Below are 24,753 nucleotides of genomic sequence, written 5' to 3'. Positions count from 1 at the left end.
CCTTTACTCGACGGCGTATCACCTCGAGTCGTGTAATCGCGTTGCCGTACGGTGGTGAGTACAGTGGTGAACTACTGAAATCGCTTTTTTACGTCGCCTTGCAGCGGCGATCCATTAGTTGAAGAATCTTGGGAATTCCGGAAGGCGGAATAAGTGGGTGTTCGTACATGTATAAACGTACATACCCAAGCGTAAACGGTCAAGAATCATTGGCTTGCTATTAAGTGCATCCTGCAGTGGATCGAAGCAAAACGGCTAATCGAATCAAGTCGTGGCACAGTTTGGCGAAGTGCGTTAATCGTTCAACACAAGATAGAAGAGCTTCAAGGGAATAAACGTGAAACCGTAGTACCTAATGGGTTATACGTGTTTCGCTTGAACCCCGCAGCTTCCATTGCACGATGGTTGAACCTCGGATACGAGCTGACTGGCAACAAGCAAGCTGTAACGAGGGATTGAATAACGCGGAGCTCATCACAACTCCGCGCTTGAAAGTTTCTCTTGGAAAGAATTTTAGGCACGTTTCGCAACTGGCACGATTCCCCCGAGTGAACTTGGAGAAAAGAAGGAAAAAAAAATACTATCGAGCTTTGATTGTTAGAGAAATACCAATTAGCTGGTAATCACCGACACTCAACTTCACTCACTCGTTCTCCGTTACTTCGCGTCCCAGCGGTTTCACATGGAAATTGAAATTCACCAGGAATCATCATTTGCCGAGCTCATAGCTCCATCACTCCCTCTGTAGTACGCTTCGAGCCGTCTCAAGCGAGCGGTTCGCTGAAGCACCCCATTTCCTTAAACGCCTATCCCACACCCTTACAACTACCTCCCCTTCTTCCTGCATCCAGAATGTTTTCACCAATAGTGCACTTTCCATACTCGAGGCGACGACAGCGTCGCGGTGAATTCATAATGCACTTTCCCGCGTGTTGCTTGCTTGAAAAGACGCCAGAGCTAGGAGAGTAACTACGTATAAGAAGGGTAAGACCGACCAGGAAGTGCCATTCTTACCCGCCAGTCTCAACTTCGGGCATTGAGTCTGTGACCGACTATCTACGTTATCGGAAAAATACCTTTTGATTTTTCAGTCAACGTTCAACCTGGTTTCGGACAAACGATACAATTCCACCTGTTGGCCGCAATTCTATGAGGAAATAAACTCAGACTTGATATTAATTCATACTTGTGTCGTTTCGGCTATCTGAGTATCATGTGAAGATCAAAGCTTTGCGTGACAATTCTTGTTGAATTCATTGTCAGACTTCATCCTGTGAACAATGTTTACAGTCAACACCTAGAATCGTTATCCACAGATGAGTTTTATCTGATACGTTTACCGATCAATGAAAACCAATCTCTCCGTCACTTATCGCCGAGTACAAGAAATAATGAAATGAAGCAGAAAAAAAGAAAGGAAAAAAAAAACACCAAATGAAACAACTGATATACATTGCTTCTCTCGTGACACAGATTTATCCATTTTTCTTGTTTCCGTGTACGATGAGGTGCTCGAAAATGTAGAGGACAATAACGGTATATTCAGACACATTCTGCACCATTCCCCTCTACAACGGTGGGTATAAATTCCACGTCGCACAGGTATTTTCGCGGTACACGTATCCAGACGTCTGACTGACTGACTGACTGACTGACTGACTGACTGACTGACTGCGCTAGTGAGACAGTTCAGAAAACACATCATCGCCCGTATACGCACGCACGCACGCACGCTCGCATACGTATTACGGCGTGAAACGCACCCTCCGACTTCCGGCACGGCAAGATCCCTCGGGGATCTCTCCCCCCGTCTTCCATTGCATCCTCCGCTATTCGACTTCCTTTACAACTCTCCGCGGGAATTTGATAAGTTCCCTTCTCTACCATCTTATACTCGCACCACTGCTGTGGGGTGTTGTGAAAGAAAGAAAGAAAGAAAGAAAGAAAGAAAGAAAGAAGGTTCTTCCATCCAATATGACGAATAGAAAGGCGAGCGTGTTTGAAAATGGAAAACTACTACGGTAATCGTATTGTTATATCGCTTAAATCACTTCGTACATGACGTTTGCGACTTTGCTGTTTCTCTTTGCCATTTCTATGGCCAGTTATTCTTGATGTAATTACGGTAATTCCGAATCAACTCCGCGCTACAAAATTCGCGTATACCGCATCATATCTGGCGTGGTAAATGGAACAATTCTTTTTCTTCACGTACCGGCAAACTAGCTGTCTGAATAATTCTCTCCTTTTTCCTTCAATTTGTCTGTTTTTACAGTTTGCTCGTGGCTCAACTATGCTGCGCAAAAATTCAAAATCCTCATCAATATGGAGAGGAAGGTGACGCGTGGATCTCTATTCCTTTTTCCCTGCTTAAAAAGCGACATAATGGATCGAGAGACTCACTGTCTCCGTATGAATCGGCGGGATCAGCAAGGGCGCGGGTCACAATGACTGGGATTTGACTCGTGCTCTTTCTTATCTAACCGATTCAAATGCGAGGCGACATCTCATTCGGCTTTTCACCTCTCTTATCGCATGTTTCGTCACACGTATTCTTCCGTATTTTTTTTTTTTTTTTTTTTATCGTATATCAGGACCAATTGTTGAAACGAAGCTTCGTCTCCAGTTTACACATACATCTATAATTATTTATCATCACCCAAATTCAAATTATGCCTTCTGCAACGCGGAGAAAAATACGCAGCAGCCCAGACTTTATAGTTTGGTTAAATTTTGTCTCACACGGGAAACGGAAAAGGTAGCCCACTCGGTTTTCTTCCGAGTATGTTTAATGTGAAAACACACTAGACGAGTGAAAAAATATCTGGGTCTTTGATTCATGGGCTTATAACATAACGGGGAAAAATAACTCTTGGTGCCGGGTTGATTGGGAGTCAACAAAGTTGAGTCTTGCCAGAACTTTGCGCCTCTTTACGTATCACGTACAGCATCTCTGATTAGATGAACGAAACGGTGCACATATATGTATAAATATTTTGTTTACGCGTTGTATAAATTACCCTATAAATATATTTAAGCTTAGAGGCCTATCGACAGCGTACAATTACTATTGATCGATAGTGTGTGTGCATCAAACTCGCTCTGTACGGATAGCTCTTCAATGAATTTTTCTTGTAGGTAGAGCGTGAGTTGTAACAAATTCCTCGGATCTGGAATGGCATTTTTTCAAAAGCTGACGACAGTCTGCTTAAGCGCAACTCTTGACGGACTTTAATTTAACGACGTTTGATCATCTTCGAACGATGGGGAATCAAATGGCGTAAACTTTTACCTGAGCGTTTCTCCCCTTCGAGTCACTTCTCTTTCATCTGGTTTTTCGCGTCCAGATTTACGCTGGAGTCGTAGGTACTAATCATTCGTAGAATTTACTCGAAAGGAATTGGTGATCGTTAGACCTTCAAATAATGGTTCATTGTCAGTGGAACTTGGACCTTGCCGTCGAGTTTCAAAAGCGTCTTGGCGCACCCTTCACGCGATTTTGCATTATAGATGCTTTACCTAAAATTCAGAATTGGGTATTATTACTTGTGAATTGGTGAACCGAGAAAGTTGAAATTGCGGTGGATTTATTCATTTCCTTTTCACGCGTCTGTGAACTCTTCGAGTTGTAGGGAACAAAAAGAGGATGAATGATATAAATGGGGTGAGGGGGATTTCCCACGTATTATATCACAGACACCCGGCTGACAAACTGGCCAGAAACGTGATTTCAAGTTTTTTAATAAATTTCAGAGGAAGAAATTTCTCGTAGCACGGAAAGAGATGTTAAACCAGTCGCGGCCCTAGATTCCACATTCTAAATTACGTCAAACTTTATTTTTCCCTCCACCTTTCCGCTTTTTTTTTTTTCTTTTATTACGTCCGTTTTAATATTTTCATACCGTTGTTGACGCATTTGTCGCTGTAGGATTCTTCCGCTTCGAAAGCGTTACATGAATGTATCAACGAACAAACTCTGCACCCTCTAGTTTTATTTGGCACCTGAATGTTTTTCTTTCATTCTCAATTTTTTCGCACCATAACATATTACCTGCGCGTTATGTAAATATCATCTATTACACAAAAATCAAGGTTAATAACGGGAGTACAGATTTCCCATCCCTTACGACTTATCCGCGAAAACGATCTGACGAGTATACCAATACGAATAACTTTCGGAGCAAAGTGAGTAAAGTCGTCAAGAATTAATACATCGAAGTGGATGACCGGGTTGAGAAGTTTGTGATCTTTTTTTCACCACTCTTTCACCGTCCTCTTTCTTTCATACACCGTACCTACTATCAGTTTGCTCGCCTTTCACTCGGCAATATATGTATTTAGCGGTTTCTTCCGAGTTGTCTCTAAACTTGACAACCTCGAAGCCACACGTTGTGTTGGACGAGGGACGGTCGTGTGGTGGGGTAAAGAAAAAAGTCGTTAAATAACAATGAAATAAATGTACATTTTACATCTACTCGAATTAATCCCTATAAATAATTCAATCGCCATCTCATATTCAAACTTACAACTTTGTTAGTGGAGATGAAGAAGAAAAAAAAAAGAAAAAAAAAAAAACTGCACTTCGAACCCGATCGTCGCGCGGCCATACAACCGACTATGCCTGCCGCGGTCATTGTCTCATCGTCGGTTCTGAATAGAGCTGCACGAGCGTGTGCAGGGCCTTTCACGAGCGTGTAACGTCACTTCCGCCGCCCTCGGTCTCAAGCCCCTGCGAAAACCGGTACCGCCGCAGGACACGATATACCGAGTTACGGTGTGTTCCTCCAGCCAAGACGGCGTCGTGTTGCATCTGCGTGGCTGCGCGTAGCATTGCGTAGGTGGTACAACCGGGACGAAATTGCAATATTAGCACGGCTGTAGTCGAGCTAGATTGCAGAGAAGATTTGGAGAGGAATATAGGGGAACTCACGGTCAAGCCGCGCGGAATGAATTATTAATTAACTGAAAAGGTGTTGCCGGAATAATTTCTTTATAATGGTATACTTCGTATCAAGATGCGGCACAAACCTTGCTACGGCATTTCAATTTCACACTGCAGAGGCAATTGAGTACGATTTGGACTGCTGTATTCCCGCTGTTATTACTCTACTCGTAAAACTTGTACCGATCCCACCGCCGCGCAGTGACGGAATACACCGGCCCACAAAAAAAAAAAAAAAAAAACAAAAATGGTCCTCACCTTTGACCGGACCTACCTACCTTTACGTATTTTGTCTCGCTGAATCCGAATCCGAAGTCGGTTTTGCCCGTACACCCTCAGAATTTTGAGTAAATTGCAAAAAACCATAAAAATCGCCAAAAATTAGCAGTTACGGTAAGAAAAAAATTCATGGAACTATAGACCAAGTATGATTTTTATGTATTTTGGTTTACTGAATCCAAATCTGAAGTTTATTCAACCATAAGCCATTTAAAATCCAAGTAAATTGCAAAAAACCCCTGAAAATTGCGGAAAATAGCAAAAAATCTCTGAAAATTTAAAAAAATTGATGTTGTGATGAAAATCATTTTTTTAATCAAAACAAAATATATATTACGTTATTTGATTCGCGGAATATAAATTTAAATTTATTTTTCAGATTTTGATGGCTTTCCAGTCTTGTAATTCTTTATTAATTTTAAATTTCAACAATTTGTAAATAAATATAAATTTAAAGTTTATTTGGCCCGTTAGCCCTCAAAAAAATTAAGTTAATGCGGAAAATTGCACATATAGTAATGAAAAAAATTGATCGAACTTAATTAAATTTATTTCTATCAAAAAATCTTTTTAAAAACCATACGAAGATAAGGAACGACCTTTATAATTTCAAGCTGTTCTTCGCTTGTGTCGAACCCCTTTGTCTTCGAATGACCTACGCAAAGGGTTTCTTTTTCACTTTCTGTTTTCATCGGGTACATCTCTCTTCAGTGTCCAGCAATGATCTGCGATCATATTGACATTCCACTTTCCTTGATATCGACTCCCCATTTCACTTATGTCTTGGTGGAATCTTTCGCCTTGCTCTTCACTGTAGTCGCCAAGATTTTCAGGAAAGTGTTGAAGGTGAGAATGTAAAAAATGCAATTTAAGATTCATTAAGCAACCCATAGTATCGTAATTGTCCAACAACTCTTCAACTAAATTTCCGTAACTTTCACTCTTTTTATTTCCCAAAAAATTTTCTGGCACAAGCTAACCTTCAATTTTTTGCTATTTTTCGCAATTTTCAGGGGTGTTTTTGCAATTTACGTAGATTTTAAATGGCTTATGGTTGAATAAACTTCAGATTTGGATTCAGCGGACTAAAATACATAAAAATCATACTTGGTCTATAGTTCCATAAATTTTTTTCTTACCAAAACTGCTAATTTTTGGCGATTTTTATGGTTTTTTGCAATTTAATCAAAATTTTGAGGGTGTACGGGCAAAACTGACTTCAGATTTGGATTCAGCGCGTCAAAATACATAAAGATAGATAGGTCCGGTCAAAGGTGCAGCCCACTTTTTTTTTGTGGGCCGGTGATATCATTTACCGTAAAATTACGCGCTATAAGTTGTACGTGAACGGAGAAAAACAAAAAAAGGATTGGATAGACAAGCATTGCGTAACGCTGCACTCGATGCAGGTCAAGGAACTCACAAATCTCCGAAGAGTGATTTCAGTATCCTCTGCCAGTACCGATATACTGTACTGTATTGTACCGCGCCGCATAACATACCGTGCAGCAGCAAACGCTATTCGTATACATATAAAGACGCTCTTTAGCTACACAAGTCACTATACTTACATCGCGATAAAAGTTGGAGCGTATTGATGTATGTACCTTCCGTTCGAGTCCAAACTAACAGGATTTCGAAGAGGGTCAGAGGTTCGAGGGAAGATTGAATGACGTGACGGTAACAAAGCGAGAGGAACGAGCTAGAGCGTGCAACAGATAGATGGATTGGTTGATACAACGAGATAAAGAAAGTGATAGAGAGAGAGAGAGAGAGAGAGAGAGAGAGAGAGAGAGAGAGAGAGAGAGAGAGAGAGAGAGGGCGAAAGAGGACGACAGGCGGGCGAGTGACAGAGAAGAGGAGGGGTTCTAGCCGCTCAATTTAGCCACTCTCTTCGCGAAATACACGGCCAAACTTTGAATTCGTATACCGACCAAGAAGAGAACGACGAAGACGCTCGACGCACAAACTTTCGGATATTTACTGCGCGCGCTAAGTTGCGAATTCTTCACTCCCTCTTCCACAATTGGAATACTTTAACAAATTACAAGTTGTGTGCAGTGGTCTCTACTGATGCTCCTCAAGGAAACGAATTATCCGGAATCCCGTTGCGGAGTGAGAGGGGGGTCGCTTCTTGACTTGTGCACGTTTCACCATCAAGTATGGAAAATCATTAGCAGTGCAATTATTGCCGATGGAGTTATGGTATAACTTTAACGCCCAAGTGAGCCAATCATTTCAATTTCAGATACGAGAGCGTAACGATTCCCGATAACTCTTGAAGATTTTTGAAAATGGTGGTAGTGAAACGCCGTAACTGAAACCATTTCTTCATACAGCAGTGGTTATCTATCTAAAGGTAGATCAGAGAGTATTATAGAACACGATTACGTGCCCATTGAAGATTCAGAGATAGGAAAGAGCACGTCTACTGGCTCGGATACTCGAGCATCCGGCGCAACGGCCAGGTCGTAACATCGAAACGCGTGTAAGAATTATTTTCCCCTAACCCCCCCATAGGAATCGGAATGCGATAGTTGCGAGATATAAGCCGATGAACGATCATTTATCACGAATGGCGCAGCATAGAAAGGTGCTTTGCATAATGTATTCCAACAATCTGGATACTCTTAGCGGAGGTGTCAGTGTTGGTAGTGCTGGTAGTGCTGGTAGTGCTGGTAGCGGTGGTAGTGGTGCGGTGGTGTTTTCAGAACGTATTCAACATTTACGAGTCCGCGGCATGAGCAACGACGACGTATTACTTCGCCGGCAACGGCGGCTCGGTCTCTTATCGCACCGTTCAATTCACTGCGAAAATAATTTTCACAGCTTTAGTCTGCCCTGTAATTGGCTCCGGTGATGTACTCGCTGCCATATATCATAACGACGATTATTATTACTCTCACAGTACTTGGATTAATGGTATATTGCTTGAATTACGCAACTTATGAGCTTGCGCTCCTATCTCGCGTGTCCAGTTACTCACCACGTGACTTTCCTAAGTACATTATACGTATGCTACATATGAATCCCGTGTCTCGACACAACGTTTCACACGCTCTCGTAGTCACACGGCTCAAAGATGCCCAATTTGACACTGTGTATAATTTTCGGAACATAACACTGAAACCTCAAAGTTCGAAACATCCCTATTTATTGGAATTAGTTGTTACTGTAAAGCAAAAGCTTGATTTCTTCTTATACCGCATAGAGAAGGGATACGTCCGCGAAATATGACGGTGTAAATTCTCGGCCGAAGTATAACAGCTATAGCTGTACATGTACGCACCTACCGTGCTTTGCCGTTGGGACCCCGGGATTCATCTATCATCGCGATGATCGCCTGTATGCATCATGCATTTTTACCATCCCGTATAGATATATGTAGTTGTACGTATGTTTCTTACCTGCTGCATTCTTACCGCTTTCTTACTACCTCGACTACGAGTTTCTCGCCAGTTTCTTCGTTATTCGCACCTTCGGCGTGTGCAACCTCGAGAAAGTCGGGCAACGAGGCCGCGTGTGTTCCACGGAAGACGGATGTCACGCCTCACGGATCACATACACATTTTTCAATTTTGGCACGTATGTGATTTCCAAATTTGGCAATAAGGATAGAGGGCGGGGAGAAGGTGGGGAAAAATCGGGACTGAATCAGTAGTACGTATCGTCGGTGACTGGATGGCTTACGTTAAAATACCTCGAAACATCCTCTCTTCATCGCGTTCGCATTTTGCCCTCGATATTTCACGAAGAATGAACAGTAGGTTCTTGGCTAAGAGGATACAGAACGCTTCCCTCGGAGTGTGAAAGATTAACCGGTTTAAGTATAGGCGTGAGATTTTCGACTCATCCAAGTCCTCAAGGTTTTCTTTCTCCCCTTCCTTTTGTTAATCCCGAAGCGTACAACGGCAGCCTCCATCATCGCGTGGTAGAAGTGTTGAGACGTTGAAAAGTCTAGAAGAGATCGTACGTCATCTGCAAATGATAGCGGATGATACTCCAGCATTGAAAAGGGGATTCGTTTCAGTGCGTACATTCAAGACGAAGACTCTTGCATGAGAGGTGGTTAGGTGATTTGGTATATATATACATACCCTAAACCCTATACATATATTCAGAATTTTCGGTCGAGTGAATGTGCTCCTTCAGCCCCAACGATTGAATAGTTGAAATTTCTTTTAAACAATCCATAAATCACTCCTCCTCCTCCTCCTCCTCCTCCTCCTCCTCCTCCTCCTCCTCCTCCTCCTCCTCCTCCTCCTCCTCCTCCTCCTCCTCCTCCTCCTCCTCCTCCTCCTCCTCCTCCTCCTCCTCCTCCTCCTCCTCCTCCTCCTCCTCCTCCTCCTCCTCCTCCTCCTCCTCCTCCTCCTCCTCCTCCTCCTCCTCCTCCTCCTCCTCCTCCTCCTCCTCCTCCTCCTCCTCCTCCTCCTCCTCCTCCTCCTCCTCCTCCTCCTCCTCCTCCTCCTCCTCCTCCTCCTCCTCCTTCTTCTTCTACTCTTTGACAAATCTCCTGCCATTCTATAACCATGTGCAACTGCATGATCCGGTCCTCCTCTGCTGCTGCTGCTACTGCTGCTCAGTTGTAACAGCCTATTTCCTCAGCGAGAACTTTGCAGTCAGTAATCTGTGATTCTTACACTTCAAAAGTCACTGTAACCATGTGACGAATATCGACGAACTATGACCAAGCTGTGATCCACCGATATTCGAACTATGCGGCTCGATTAGGTCGAAGTTAGAAACTGTGATTGTACTTCCAAGCTTGATCCCTTGCCGCTAACTAAGCGCCACTTTGGTCATTAATTAGCCTGATCAAACCGATGCGCGAACTTAACCCCACAAAAACAACACCCGCTATATCCCGGCTGTATCGACTACTCTGCACATCGTTCGATAGCTTGTGTATAATCTGTACACAAAGCGAGGTTAATCCATTATACAGGGGCCTCGTCGTGACGCTGATGAGTTACGGCATCAATAGTTTCGTATACAAGAAGTTGTGGCCGAGAAAAAGCAAACGAGGCGAGTATCTTTGGCCAATTTTTTTTTTGTTCCCATGCTTTACGGGGAAAAAACCACCCGAGCAAACATTTAGAGGCACTCGCCTCGCAATATAGTCACACTAATCGGTCCGATGACTAAATTCGAAATTAGTAGGTGGATTAGTAATGGAATTGTTGCTCCGTTGGTCTCGCAGGGGCATAACGACGGGGAGGGCCAGACCAGGTAATTACCGATTCTATTGGTGTTAAATTGTCGCGTCGAATAGCTTGTATATCGGTGAGGTGAATCTCGAGTTGATATACATGTAATAACGAGAGACACGGCTAAAGCTGATAGTCCGTAACTGTGAAATAGTATGCCGATGAAAGCGCGGGTGAAAAACACTCGCAGAGCTTTCATTACCTTATCACAGATAAATTGTCCTAGTTTCTCCGACATTCAAAATCTGAGTATTCCCGAGCTGTGGTACATAATTCCGGCCCGACGTGGACGACGATACATGGGCTACTATAATTTTGTCATATGGAGAGAACGAACGAACAGCAAAACTCAAACGCGTATGTAACGGGTAACTTGCGGTTGGTATATCTATACGAAAGCTGGCCAGTGTGGCTTTAGAATTAATGAAAGCGTTGCGGACCGCGTTATTTCCTCGAGTCGGTAAATTGTAAATGAGATAAATAGTAGCGAGGTTCTCTAGTTCCCCGTGTTATATACAGTACGTAAGTCTAGAGGAAACTCAATTTGTGCTTTTACGTAGTGTTTATATGTCGTAGGAACGACGAAATAACACCCGCTAAAGTTTATCTCGATATGAATTTTTTTTTTCTGTTCTCATTTTTGAATATTCATTTTCACTCCTTCTCTACCCTCCCTTTATTCGGTGCTGCTGTCGGCCATTTCGTTGTACCGGACGTCCGCTTGCCCGCGCGTTTTATTTCTCCTCTCTTGATCCGAATTATTACAACTTCGCGATAGGTACACTTCACATGCATCCGTCGAACGGATATGAGATTTTCGCAGCTAGACCTTCCAACGTCCGACGTGGAAAAATCCGAACTAAAGAACTTGAAGAATAGTGAGTTTCGAAAGTAACGCGTATCTGTATTCGAAAGGGCAAATAGAATGCCGAGTTCGGATTCACGGTCTGAGTTTCGAAAAATCCGATTGACCTAAAATTATCGCCGGTTCGTTATTCAATATGCATGTATATGCTATACATATATCTGAGTGTGGTTCGATCCCGTTCGTTAGCTGAACCAATACATTGAAAGCCTTTCGTCCTGGGTACTCCTGAAGGACGTACGAGTCTCTAGGCCGTTTTTAAAATTTCATGTGTCGGGTTACTTTTCAACCACTGACGAAGACGGAAAGAAAAAGACAGACAATTATAATGCCGATGAACAATATGAACATTCTCTTCGCTATTATCAAGTTGCAATTCCTCTGCCCGATGGCTTTCTCTAATTTCCTATAATGAAATACCGATCGATATAACTCGTCGACAAAACCGCTGCCGCCGTTCAATAATAAATTTCAAGTACATCAAAGGTTTTCCGATTCCAACACATCGTCTAACGGTTTCATAAATATCCTATGATCGAGCGGACACAGAGGTAAAAGAACGAGGAGCCAGATCGGAGTAGGTGAATTTCTGCCTCTTCTCTCACACGGTTATCCAGGGGTCAGTTGCTTGCAGGATACGCGCTTCCAGGCAACAGTGCTGCGAAGGCTCTTCAAATATTCAGTCTTATCGATGCAGTTGAGGTGAACGGCACCTTGCACCGGTGCAATCGGCAAGGGACGGTGATGTAACGCACGGTCGTACGGTGTATACCACCCCCAATGAATTCTCGGCGATTAATATAGGATACGTTTGTTTTTCCGGGGATAAGTAAATCCGTTTTCCGATCCTACGTTCCCCTCATTGAAAATCAGCCAAGCGGAATAAGATAAGGATACCCAGTGCCCTAACCGTTTTTAAAATGGAGCATACGCTCACCAGCTCCTGAGTGTCGCGAAAGTTTCGCGGGTATGTACATACATCGAGCACAAAAGCTTCACCGGCCAGTGTTTTCCACTCGGTGGAAGAATAAGCCGTTCTGTTCCGGTACTCTCGGCTATACGCATCGTTGAACTTGAGTTCAAGACGTGTCGCAGGATGCAATGATGGCCACCTCCAGCAGGAGGGTAACGTGCCTTCGCGATATCCTGGGTGACGGTGGTCACGAGGAGAGGAGACGGTCGTGCGGTGAGGCCAGTCTAGTGCCGAATGCACTTATGCCCACAGGAATTTCGCACCGACGAATGTTAAGTTTCACGACACTCAACGCGACGGCCTTCGTTCTCTGGAAACTCAGGATCGTTGTTGGTTACTCATTCATTGTCCAACATAACAAGAGCTGTTTAATTTCTCCTCCAATCGTAATGTATTTTTGGTCCTGTTTCAGGTAACTATCAAACGCTGTCTTATTGTATCTACTACTGTCAGTCTGGTGAGTTGTTTTATCACGTATTCGTTTGTGTTGCGCATGTGTGACGAGTTTAGGTATGTCCAAGTTCGTGTGATATTCTTCATCGTCCTGCACCGGGGTTTCGGGCGACGCCGACGCGCGACGCCCGGAGTGATCGAAACATTTCAAGTATCCCGTGCACACCGACGCGCTTGCGTATAATAACCTTGCCCGTTTTCTCCCTCCAAGTATCCGAGAAATCTTCAGCGCGCCGCCGGCTAATGAACCGGTTATTATTAGTCCCGGTGTAAATATAAGCGCAACGCCCTACCGTTCAGGTTCGGAAGGTGTATATCTCAGCCCATCACAGCGCCGCGATCCGTGTTCCGCTAAATGTTCCGTTCTGAGATTAGTTTTAGGTATAAAATTTGTATTTCGCGGAGTAAAAAATCGTCTTTCAATTGCTCTGGGGTCATTTTATTCTCATCGGCTGCCGGCGACGGGAGAATCACAATCGATGCTTCGACTACCCTCAAGTCCTTCTGATTTTTTGCCGGTCACAAAACCGGAGCAGGACTGGCCAAGTGAGCGAGGACGACGACCATCTTCATCACGGAGAGAACGAATAGCCTGCAGAGGTAGAATGGAGTAAAAGAAGCAGAATTCACACTACGGAGCGACCGAACCTGCCTCTTCGTTATTTCCCACCGTCCTTAAAACCCCCTGCATCAAACAGGAGGTAAGATCCATGCTCTCGTTTGGTCGCAAATTACGTCATTATACAAGTACGCCGGAGAGGAGCTCCGCGAAACGAAGAGGATTTCACCCCTGCCGTCGCTCCTTTCCTCCGTCTCCGTTCGCCCCCACTTTTTCCAACATTAGTCGCGGAAGTGATACGCTTCGCATTCACCTACGTAGGTATTCTTAAAATGTACTCGGGGTTTCTTTTTTTGTTGTATTCTTTTTTTTCTGGGCTCGTTCTCTCTGTATATAGCAGATATTTATCACCCTTGAAATTTGTATATCCCAAAGAAGAAGAGGGCGGGGTTCGCGAGAGTATCTCGATACAAGTTTCAGGAATCTGAAATCGACCTGATATGGATTCCTCAGAAACTAAACAATCCGTTGGTAAAACAAGCGACTGTAGTCAAATATTATTAGGCAAAGCTGAAGTTGGAAAGAAAATTATTAAAGAAAAAACAAAACTGTTTCTAAAAAAATTGATATCTCGTCATGAGAACTTATATCGGTCCATTCGTCCATTTTAATTTTCACCCCCTAGGTCACCGGGCTGATACACTTACTTGACAGATAATTTATTTGAGGTTACGCCCTCCGAGTGGAATCGTTGAATAATAATCATCAGAAATTACCGCGCCTCTAACTAGAAGCTATTTAAGGTAGTAGTCCGGTGTGACGACCGAAATTTAGACGTTTTTTCATGATTTTTTTTTAAAAAGTAAATAAAATGCTATCGTTTTAAAGTTTTTACATGTTTTTATTGGTGTTTTGAAGTATATAAAAAAAATTTTTTGAAGTTAATTTTACATTAATTTGTTTAAAATTTTTGACGTCAATATGGAGTCCTCAAAGAAAAGATGAGTTGGTTCGGGGAAACACACAGCCTTCCAAAGTCATCTGAAATAAAAAATTCAAAGAGATTATTATTCTGTAGACTTCATTTTAGGTCCCGAACCTTAAATATACATAAAAATAAAAAAACAAAAACAAAATGGCGGACTTGTGAAAAAAGTTCTCAAAATCTAATTTTTTTTCTTCATAAATTGTTTAAATAAAATAGTTTATAATTAAAAAATTAAATGTTTTAAAGGTTCGGCATCTAGATATGTGTGTCTAGAATAACGGGTTAAATTTTTAGCTAAATCGGTTGAATAGTTTTGAGTCAGTGATTCCCCGAACTTTCGAAAACATGGTTTTGAGAAAAACGCTTTTAAAGTTTTGACAACAGATTTTTTTCAATAAAATTATACTTACATTAATCAGCTATGCCTGGTGCATAGAGCAGTCCTTCCGTTTCCTCAAAGTTGTCATTTTCAGCAGCTTTTAGAGCTCTACGTAAAGTTCTGGCTTCTTTGCAGTTGGCTTTTTAAGCACAATATTAGCAACAGATTTGACAGCGACGCTTTCATACACACGCTTTCATACACACTACGGCGCGCTCTCTTATTTTAGCTATAACTTTAAGAATAATTAAAATTTATGTCTGAAATTTTTATAGCATATTTTTAAGATGTTTTTCTTCCGAAAAATGTAAAAAAAAAAAAATCGATTTTTTGAACCCGTCACACCGGGCTACTACCTTAACGCCGACGTGGTATTTATTCGCAAATTATTCTCCTCGATCTTCATGCGAAAAGCCAACCGCAGTTATTTGAATACCGCATCGGCGCGCGTTGGGCCAGACAATTTCGGTTCCCATCTCAGCTTAGCTTAGCTTAGCTTAGCTTACCTTAGCTTGGGTTAGGTATGGCGAATTTCTTCTCTCTGTTTTACAATCTCCGAAATAACGTTGTGAAATACTCACACGGAACCATGAAGCGGAATGGAATAAACGAAAGCTAAAATAAAGGTAGGTTAACTCTGCTCGGACGGAAAAATCCCGAAAAATGCATGATATGCGACTATCGTTTTTCGAGGTAAAAAAAATCCCGGATCTCACGGTCTACGAAGTGGTAGCAGCAAAAACCCGAAATCTCAAATCCCATTACGTGATACCTACTCCAACTTGTTCGGAAAAATGTTCCATCCTTTTTGTTTTTGTTCTCTTTCATACCAAGTGAAAATATATTCTCTCCGTTTTCACTGATACGAAACTTCTCACTTGGCTCGCACCGATTCGCTGTTATTCTTCGAGTGCCAAAGAGGATGTATCGGTTTAAACGGCCTCTTGGTGCACCGGGGGAGGAAGGAAAAAAAGAGATTGCCCGTAGTTTACCGCCGGGCGCTGGGACGGAGAAATTCACGTAGGAATCGCATCGATCAAGTGAAATTTGTTACCCTCCGGCTTATACGAGTACCTCGGGAAAAAAATATTTAGTCGAGAGTGAACCTCGGAAGCGATTTCTCTGGGGCCTGCGTACGGTCGTCTCGCGGCTCCTTCAAATTTAGCAAAATATCTACGAAGTGCGTCGCGTTTGCGCGAACTGAAGGGAGGTAAATAAAATAGCAAAATAGTGGCTTGGCAGGCGTGAAGGTACGCGCCAATTTCCCGACGAAGAGGGTGAAGGAACGTAAAAGGAATAGAACCTATATGCAGTTAGGATCAAATGACGCGCTTTCGAAAATTCCACACCACCTGAAAGGCACTGGATTACATGATAGACGCGTACCATTCCCGCCATGTCATATAGAGAGACCTCTAGATAGACTCACTCACTCCACAATGATTTTCCAAGACGTGCTTTTATTTACATTATACTATCCGCACGATGGCGTTTGAATAAAGTAACTTTTGCTTGCTTCACGGCTCCACTGTAGTTTTAATTAAAAAAAAATCATCAATTAGTAAATAGCGGATTTATTATCATGCGGCATGTTTCTTTGCTTGCTTTGCGGCATGTTTTCTTGTACAGTTGATTGACTAAGAGACATAGAACAAGATCCGCATGGATTCTTATCCCGCTAGTGTCACCAATTATTATTTCGTAATTGAAAAGGGTATGCATCTTGGTGTCTGTGTTTAAGCAACATCGTATTCTTCGAAATTACAACAATTGCTGCTCAACAAATAAGGGTTCTCGCAACCGAGATGGCACAGTGGTGAGATCCTGAAGAATCCCCAATTGAGCTTCGTACAACGAGACTTGAGCAAATTCTACAGCGCTTGATCATTTCTGATGTTACCTGGAAAACCAGTAATTAACTGGAGAAACTTGATGAGGCAATTTGGGAGGGATTCGAATCGAGTGATTTTCCTTTGGCAAGTCGAGAACTGTAAATTTCAATGTAACCTGCGATCTATTTATGGACCGAGTTTGTTGTTACCACCTGATGGAAGGTACAATTTCCCAGCTCCTACACCGCAAGATGAAATTCCCCAAGGGCCGAAAGTTTCTTGCAATTGGACACCGCCACACCTCTCATTGGCCCCACGTGCGAACGTAATACCAAAGGCTATGCCCTCGCGTCTTCGCGTAAGTCGGAACAAACGAACGTGCAGCGGAGGGCCGCTGCTGCTGCCCCCCAAAAGTTCAAATTGGTTCAGACGAATGAGATGAAACTTGCGGAGGGGATAAAATAGTGCGGGTGCGAGGTCTGGAAAGGTAGAACTGGGAGACAATGGTTGGACGAACGGCGGGCAAAGCGAATGCGAAAGAAGGGAAGCGAGCACTACCGCACTCCATCGATCGAAACTTGACGTCAATATTTTTGTCCTGTGTTAACTTCCGTCTCTCTTTAGCCGCCTCTCAAATGCGCTCGGATCATGCGATACGATCCTCTAGCGGCGGCGGCAGCAGCAGCTTCCCTTTACCAAGAATAGATTTAAGATTGTAAATTGACGAGAGTCGAGTTCCCTTCGAGAACGGAAGAGGTAACAAATGATCTTCCTCAACGTTTCTTTTCGGTGGGGTAGTGGATTCCTGTATAGGTTATATAACCGTACGCGCGCCCCCTCCGGCTCGTTTTCCCAAGCGGGAAGTCCTTCAGCTCGTTTCACGGTTCAAAGGCCGGCCGTCCGACAATCAAAAAGAAATTTAAAAAAATAAATTTAAAAAAGATACCGCCAAGAAGTATGGAAAGTAAATATTGGCCATAACAAATTCATCCCCGAGAAAGTGCTCCGAGGATGAGGATTTATATCTGTCTTTTACTTTCAATATAAAGTTATTCATGTGCAATTTTGTAAGAGATGATACTCGCGAATATTTCGACTACCCGCCGTACAGTCGGCAGTCCCAATAGTCTGCTCGAAAGATTTGTACGTAAGAAATTGATTGCGAGAGGCTCATTGTCAGCTGACCAATAGGCAGGGTGAAACGTCCCTGAGTTTTTTTTTTTTTTTTGTATGAACCCACTAGTGAATTGGGAACTCGTTGTGCAACTTTTTCACTCCTCCCTTCTCTGTGTGAGCCGTGCGGATTGCGAAAGCACTTCACTCGGCGTATTTATCATTCCTACAATCGGAGGTAGGTTGGGTATACAGCAACCAAAGAAACGGTATGATAAAATCGTGGGAGTTTCACGCTTCTTGACTCCGAAGCATTAGGCGGGATAAAAAATGAGTATTTGACTCGTCTCACAAACGGTCAGACCGAACCGATTACGAAAGCGTGATGCTGCTTGTACGGATTTGCTCGTCGTTGCAGCTAATTATGAAGTAATTCAGTCCGTAAGCGTTCGATCGACAATTTCGTTCCCCCGTCATGCTCGTCGTCTTCCTTCACCACGGGCCCTTCAAGGAGTGAAATATAAAATTTAGGTGTCAGAGAGTAGGTATTTCCAAGGAACAAAATTGCCGGCATTAAATCTGTCCGAAGAGAGCCGATAGCTTTTGCAGTTTGACAAATGGTCGGGCGTTGAGGGATCCGCCAACGAGGAACAGGGACTCATTCGGGACTTTCAGGTAAAAGAAGATGCTCTCCAGCTCCTGCCCTTAAGGCTCCGCCGTGGAAAATGTCGGAGGGCTAACGTCACGGGATGACAACGGTTGCACAGCAGGAATAGCGTATTTTTTCTTCTTATTTACCCTTTTCACTTCTTTCGTCCGCCGCTTCCTTCTTCCCGCTCCTACATCCACAGCGAATCATGGCTGTATTTGCTCTTGTCATCCGGTCGCGCAGTTATACAGCCACCCTCCTCACCCTTTCACAGACCCTGTAGCAGAATGGAACCGATATATTTATACACCGCAAGATGAATACGTAAGTCTTTCCGCTGCCGTGTCGGATGGTCGCGCGACGAAAGGAGGCGCGCAGCGTCGTTGAATTTCCTTAAACCGAAGTGAACGAACGTCGCTGAATTTTCTATGAAGGGAATTTGAAATTTGTTGTATGCTAATTCCCGTGTATCGTACCGCCGCTGCTGCTGCCACCGTTCTGCTTCTGCCTTATACGTATAAAAACCACCCCGTGCCCTTCGTTCTTTCGTTCGTTCGTTCGTTCGTTCGTATCCCCTCTTTCTATTGCTTCGTATAAATATTAACACCGTTGCACACCGTCGATGACGAATCTCGCCGGTGTGAGTTTTCAATTTGAAATTCCAAGCATTTTCTCTACGGGTACGAGTGCGAGTTGACTCTGTCAATTTTTCAAACCATTGATAAAACATACCCCTGTCCGTCAGATCCAGCATGGATATTCCATTTACGATTGACAGAGAATAAAAATGGTACCCGACGAAGAGAATTGGGAATAAAATTTTAGCGCAGAAAAGATTTGTAGGTAAAAAATAATCCCCGTAACGTGCACTTCAGAGGGTATTAAAAGAGGGGCGAAACAGCGGTGAGGAAAAGTCAATCATAAATCGATTTGTGTCATTATTCCGTGCCGGTGGTTGACGTCGCGAAGTGGACCTCGAGACTCGTAAGGCGCAGAGCCACAGGGCTCGAGTTCGAAGAGTGGAAGGGAAGTCTGCCGAGTAGCGGGGGTTCGTTCAACCTCGAGTGCTTTTAGCCCTGCGTTTCTCTCTCGGTTTTTCCTTCCGTATAACGGGGGAATAAAGGAAAATCCCAAATACCAAGGCTGAGCGTATACGAGCTTGAAACCGTTTAAGGTGACATGACGGTCCGAAAAAACTCTCGTGTCGAAATAGTTTCCCTTCCCATAAATTAAGATCAAATCAGGCTTCCACAATAGTTGTTCCACAAGCAGATCTCACGAAAATACCATCAATTATCGCGGGACGTGAACGTGCGCGCGAGTTTGCCGGTGTTGAGAAAATTTTCGGGTGTTGGGTCAATTCCTTATTTCGCCAGATGTGCGAAGAGGGCAGAAATTTCACATGTGAATTCACGCGGAGAGGAAAATATACACATGTACAGGAATGGAAATGGGCACGGGAAAAAGGGGACAAAGTTTCGCTTCTCCTCCCGCATATCCAACTCCAGCTCACCTCCTCCCCCTTTTCCCAACTGACGGGATGATAAACCAAGGCAAAGAAACGGCTAAATTAAAACGTCATTCTGGCGTGAGATCCCCCCGATTCGAGCTCGCGTTTCGTTGCACCCTGCGCCCTGTCCAGGTTTTGTTTTATATTTTCGTTTTGTTTCTTCACTCGAAACGTAAAACGGGGCGCGCCTCGCCTCTTCCTCCGGAGAGCGTAATCACACGGGACCCCGAAGGATTTCTCTCATAGCCGCTGCTTGCTCGGCGTCTGTCACCCAGCCAGCCGCGGTAAACGCGGGCTCGAAGCAAGCTACTCCCGGAATCCTCGCACCGATAAACCTCCCTCTGTCCATAGTGCCTCCATCGGTATATACCTATGTGTATGTATACGTATACATGTGAAAAAGGCAAAAAAGCGCTGAGAAGATATTCACTTCTTCCAACATTCCCTCGCTCGCTCGCTGCTCTGTAAAAGCAGGGACGCTCGCTCATGTTTATTTCTTCCGTAGCTAGCAATAGCTTAAGGAAAATTACACCGATTTCCCTTCATCGCAGATAACCTTCCGGGCCTCCTGTATATATAAAATGTATATCTAAGCAGCAGCGGCTAAAAGGCACGATGATTTACTTTCGGCACGGACGGCTTAGGGTCTTCAATGGTCGGCGTCGTCTGGATATAGCGTATGCTTATTTACCTTGCAGTATCATCATCTCCACATCGGCCTGCTCGCATCTCCTCGACCCAGAAAGATTAACCTAATACCTATATATTTATAGAGAGCCGGCTCTTCTATTTTGTCATTTTTTCAATCGTACGAATTTGTTTCGTTCTATTTTCCGGTCATCGCTGCCGGATGATGTACCCAGTCGAAAGGCTGAATCCGCTCCCCGCTGATAACGGCCAGCCCTCTACTTTGAGCGATAGTCTCACGCGTAGAGTGCACGATGCAATGAAAATAGATCGTAAGTGGCTGCTGCTGCTGCTGCTGCTGCTGCTGCCGCCGCCGCTGTACACGTGGTTAAATTTAACCGAAATTCAACAGAACACCGTAGTGCTCGTAATAACGGCGAGCTTCTACTCGCCGAGAGCTGCAACCTGCGCCACGAATTAATTAACTTTCATCTATTTCCGCCACACGCTGTGCGCATGCATATACATCTTTATCGTTATCCGAATTTATACCTTCTTTCTCTCCGCACCATACGGCAAGCCGACCGACTGATCCGGTGTTCGAACACCTCTTCCTCCTCCTCCGCGTCGTCGTCGTCCCAGTTTTGTGAGCGAAATGCTGCAGTCGCGTAAACATCTGTCCCTGTTTCAAAGGTGGAGCCGGAAGCTTCCTTCCTACGTCGAATACCTCGTACTATCCGCTATCCTGGCGCCAGATGCGCGCAGCGTTGCTCTCCCAACTTGTAGAGCAATGCCGAGCTTTCGCTTCTGCGGTTTTCAACTGGGATCGTATTTGCATCAGCCACCGTTTCCTTCGAGGATTGGCAAAGAGAATCATTCAGTCACTGTACCCTCATAGACGTCGTGCCGAATCTCGGCGAATGAACTATCTGCACACCGTACGCGTTACTCCGCTCAGCTTCAGGTCCACACTCCGAGAATTGTGCGTGTAATTCGGTGGGAATATTTCGACGAAGAAAATGGATGAGCAAAATTTTCGATCGTTCGGCCAATGGATATTCTTTTTAGAAACGAAACGATCGTATACTCGTAACATTTCTGCCGCCAAAGGGGCGGGGAGGAAGGAGATAAATATAGTTTCCGCATTCTTCGCGCCCGATGTAATGACCCCGAGGCTTATATCCGCACCGTTTTGATAAATGGTACGCATAAGCGAAGGCATGAGGGAGAAAAATGGGTATTGCGAGCTCGAAATCGCGTTACAAATTGCTTGGTAACCTCCTGCTCTACCTCCGCCTACCTGCCCGCGACTCACTGACAGACGAAATTATTCTCTGTTTTTATTCAACGCGCGTTTATCAATGCATAAAGTATGTTGGTTTGGAAGATTTCCCAGTAATTCACTTTTTTTCCTTCCCCCTATTATACAGCTCGCAAAGTGCGCATAATAAAGCTACATTTGTGGTTATTGATCGCGTTTTTGTGCAAGCGCAAAACAGAAATGGGTAGAAAAATTTACAATAGAAAGGCTGATTTTTGAGTGATCCGGGAATGAAAAAGAGATCCTTTGAAAGGAAAGAGGTGAAATTAATGAAAAACCGCTTGCCTTCTCTGCGGATCATATTATTATCCCATTTACACTCACGCGGAGAGAGAAAAAAGACAGAGAGGGAGGGAGGGAGGGAGAGTTTTGCGGTGGTGGACCGAGAGTTTGTCGCCTGACAGTGCAGGCCGCTGCATGATTAAGTGGCAGAAAGTAAACACTATTAATTGCTGTACAGACCACGGCCGCGGGGGCGTCCCATTGGGCGTCGGATTACCTTGGGAGGGGGGGGGGAGGTTCCGTTTCGACTGGACCGTGGCTATTTCGTTCTGCAAATAGAGAACCATGTCCTCGGTACATACGTACATATACGGGCAAAAGCGCGCAATTAATCTCGAGGAATTTTTTGTCAACGTCCCGCCGAGCACATCCTGCTTTTTACCCCTTGCCCACACGCTTCCCGAACGCGAGGCTGTCGGGATGAACCAACGTGAATATCAGTCTCTCATCCTCTCCCAACGAATTTCAGTCTCACTGATTTCGCTGCATGTCTTCTACGGCACTCCCGGAAACTCTCGCATAAAGTATTTCCTTCCCTCTTATCGATGCATCTTTCTTTTTCTTCTCCTCGCGGAAATTAGAAGCAGTCAAATGTATTTCTGCTGTCTTTCCTACAGCTTTATCTCTTCAACTTTTATTTTTCCGGCGATTCTTCCACTTCTCCCTGTAAAGAAAAAACGTCCAAATTTAAGTGTGATGGTTGCGCCTAAGGACCGTAGAGTTTCTCGTTAGTGGTTACAATGGACGGTATACGTTGGTGGTGGTGGTGGTGGGGGTGGGGAGGTGGCGCCGTCGTTCTTCTATTATGGAAAAATTCGTTAGTTGACGAAAATAGCGGCAAAGTGCGTCGTTGTCGTAAAATAATCCGATAACGAGGAGGCACCCCGCCGGTGCGATGATGCGATGTAATGTGTATGCTGTCTCTTATAACGAGATTGTTAAAGATTTCCTTAATTAGGACCTGTAGCTAGATGCATCCGGTTGCTCCACGCCCGACCTCCGGATACAAATATCACTGCACGGGGAATCAAGAATCAATTTTTCACGTAATTGTGCAAAGACCAAGTATTCCCAATTAAGACAACAAACAAAAAAAAAAATAAACTGCTGATGCTGCTGCATTTGATAGTTATTCAATTTTCTTGTGCAGATTTATGAGATAAAATTTATAGCAGATGATTTTAGACAATCTCCTCTGTCTGGTAAAAATTTATATCCTTTGTATTTATGTAGCCTCCTAATATACATATGCAATTGAGCTTGGAGCCGCCTACAACGTGAATACGACAGTTTTCATCTCGAACACTGGCAGGTGCGTTTAGATCTCGCCAGTCCCGACTTCTTGTATTTGTCGTGGAACGGTAATTTACTCAATCACAGAGCCGGTCTAATGCAATTGGAATTTTTTTTTTCCTGCCGTTTTTTCATCCTTTCAAATTACAAGGTTGTGAGGTGCCCTCACTGAAAGACTTGAGACAGCCAGCCGCGCCGCAACTTCAACTGACAATTATTAAGGAGGGCTCGAACGCAGGCTGCAGCCTCGGTACATTTCCCGCTTGGTTCGCCTTCCTCTTTCTCTGCTCTCCCTCTCTCCTGTCGACACCTGGACTCTTGTCGCTGGGTAAGAACCTTTTATGATTGTCTATTTCATATACTATTCCGTGTAAAGGAAGCTGTCCAAAACGGGGTATGTTCCTTATTCTTTTTTGTCTCGCGCAACTGAATTATTTGAGGAAACGGAAGGGGTGAAAAAACGTGCCAAAATGGGAGAATTTTCGACTGCTTAAGGCGAGCATCCTGCAACGAACTCCTCGACACAATAACGAACCTCGAGACTTGGCCAGAAGCCCAGGTGAAACTCTTTCGGTCCCTATTCCTCGCTCAGTCGTTCTCATAATCTTCTCTCCTCCTCGTGTTTCCTGCACGTTTTTTCCTCCCACTCTTCCCCCTCATTTTTTCGCTGAGCCTTGCTGCTTCCAATTATGATCGTCTGGGTTGTTGCCAGCTACGGAAAAAGGTAACGTCAAGCTACCCGCAACGCGGGACCGTATCCTAATAATAGTCCAATTTGTTCGCTGTAATTTTTCATCCTCGTCTAATTTCTCTTTTTCCCATCCTTCTCAGGAAATCACGGTGGTGAGAATGAAAAATAAAAATGAATAAACGCGAAAAAAGAAAATTCACCGCTACCATTCAGATTTGATTTAGAATTAAATTCCTACACGGAAGAAGTTTCCGTAGTAAATTTCACGTAATGAATTTACAGGATTGAGAATACGCCCATATTGTTGTCGTCTGTTACATCCCCGAAACGGACGAGCTTCCTTGGGATTTCCCGACCGATTTCAGATCAATAACTTCCGTTCTGGATGGTATAACAATGATAAAAATGATGGGTACCTAGTAGCAATATAATACGGCGGAAGGGTGATTTTTTTTTCTTGGATATTGCGACCACGGGGCGCCCAGGTCGCAAACTCTGCGTTATAACAAGCGTATATTCAGGTATATACATCTGGAAAACTCGGTTCGACGCTTATCGAGTAAGCAGCTTAAGCCGGAAAAGTTGTTTCTCGCTCTTCAAGGTTTCTCCTGCTCGCCAGATGTATATAATATACCCTACGTACATGTACATATACCACCACAGTATAATATTGCTTTTCGACGACTTCCGTTTCGCGTATAAGCCAAAGGAAAGCTCTTGAATCCGATTGCGTACTTGGTCTGTAGCATTAGCCGCTATAACTCCCGATTATGTCTTTCCGTTGCGGTCG

General features: G+C 44.0%; 1 protein-coding gene and 1 long non-coding RNA gene across 10 annotated transcripts in view; one reads left to right on the top strand and one right to left on the bottom strand.

Moving 5' to 3' along the window:
• kug (kugelei) overlaps positions 1-24,753 on the top strand; it is a 235,591-nt gene that overhangs the window by 80,728 nt on the left and 130,110 nt on the right. The gene's annotated exons all lie outside the window — the stretch shown is intronic.
• Positions 14,224-14,823, bottom strand: LOC124222560 (uncharacterized). The gene is made up of 2 exons (XR_006884039.2): positions 14,677-14,823; positions 14,224-14,319 (listed from the first exon to the last, which is right to left on the bottom strand). It is a non-coding gene; the product is annotated as an uncharacterized lncRNA (long non-coding RNA).

This window comes from Neodiprion pinetum, chromosome 6 (genome assembly GCF_021155775.2).
Source record: "Neodiprion pinetum isolate iyNeoPine1 chromosome 6, iyNeoPine1.2, whole genome shotgun sequence".
In the NCBI taxonomy this organism is placed as follows: Eukaryota; Metazoa; Arthropoda; class Insecta; order Hymenoptera; family Diprionidae; genus Neodiprion; species Neodiprion pinetum.
The sequence above is the reverse complement of the archived record's forward strand: the minus strand, read 5'-3'. Positions and strand labels throughout refer to the sequence as shown.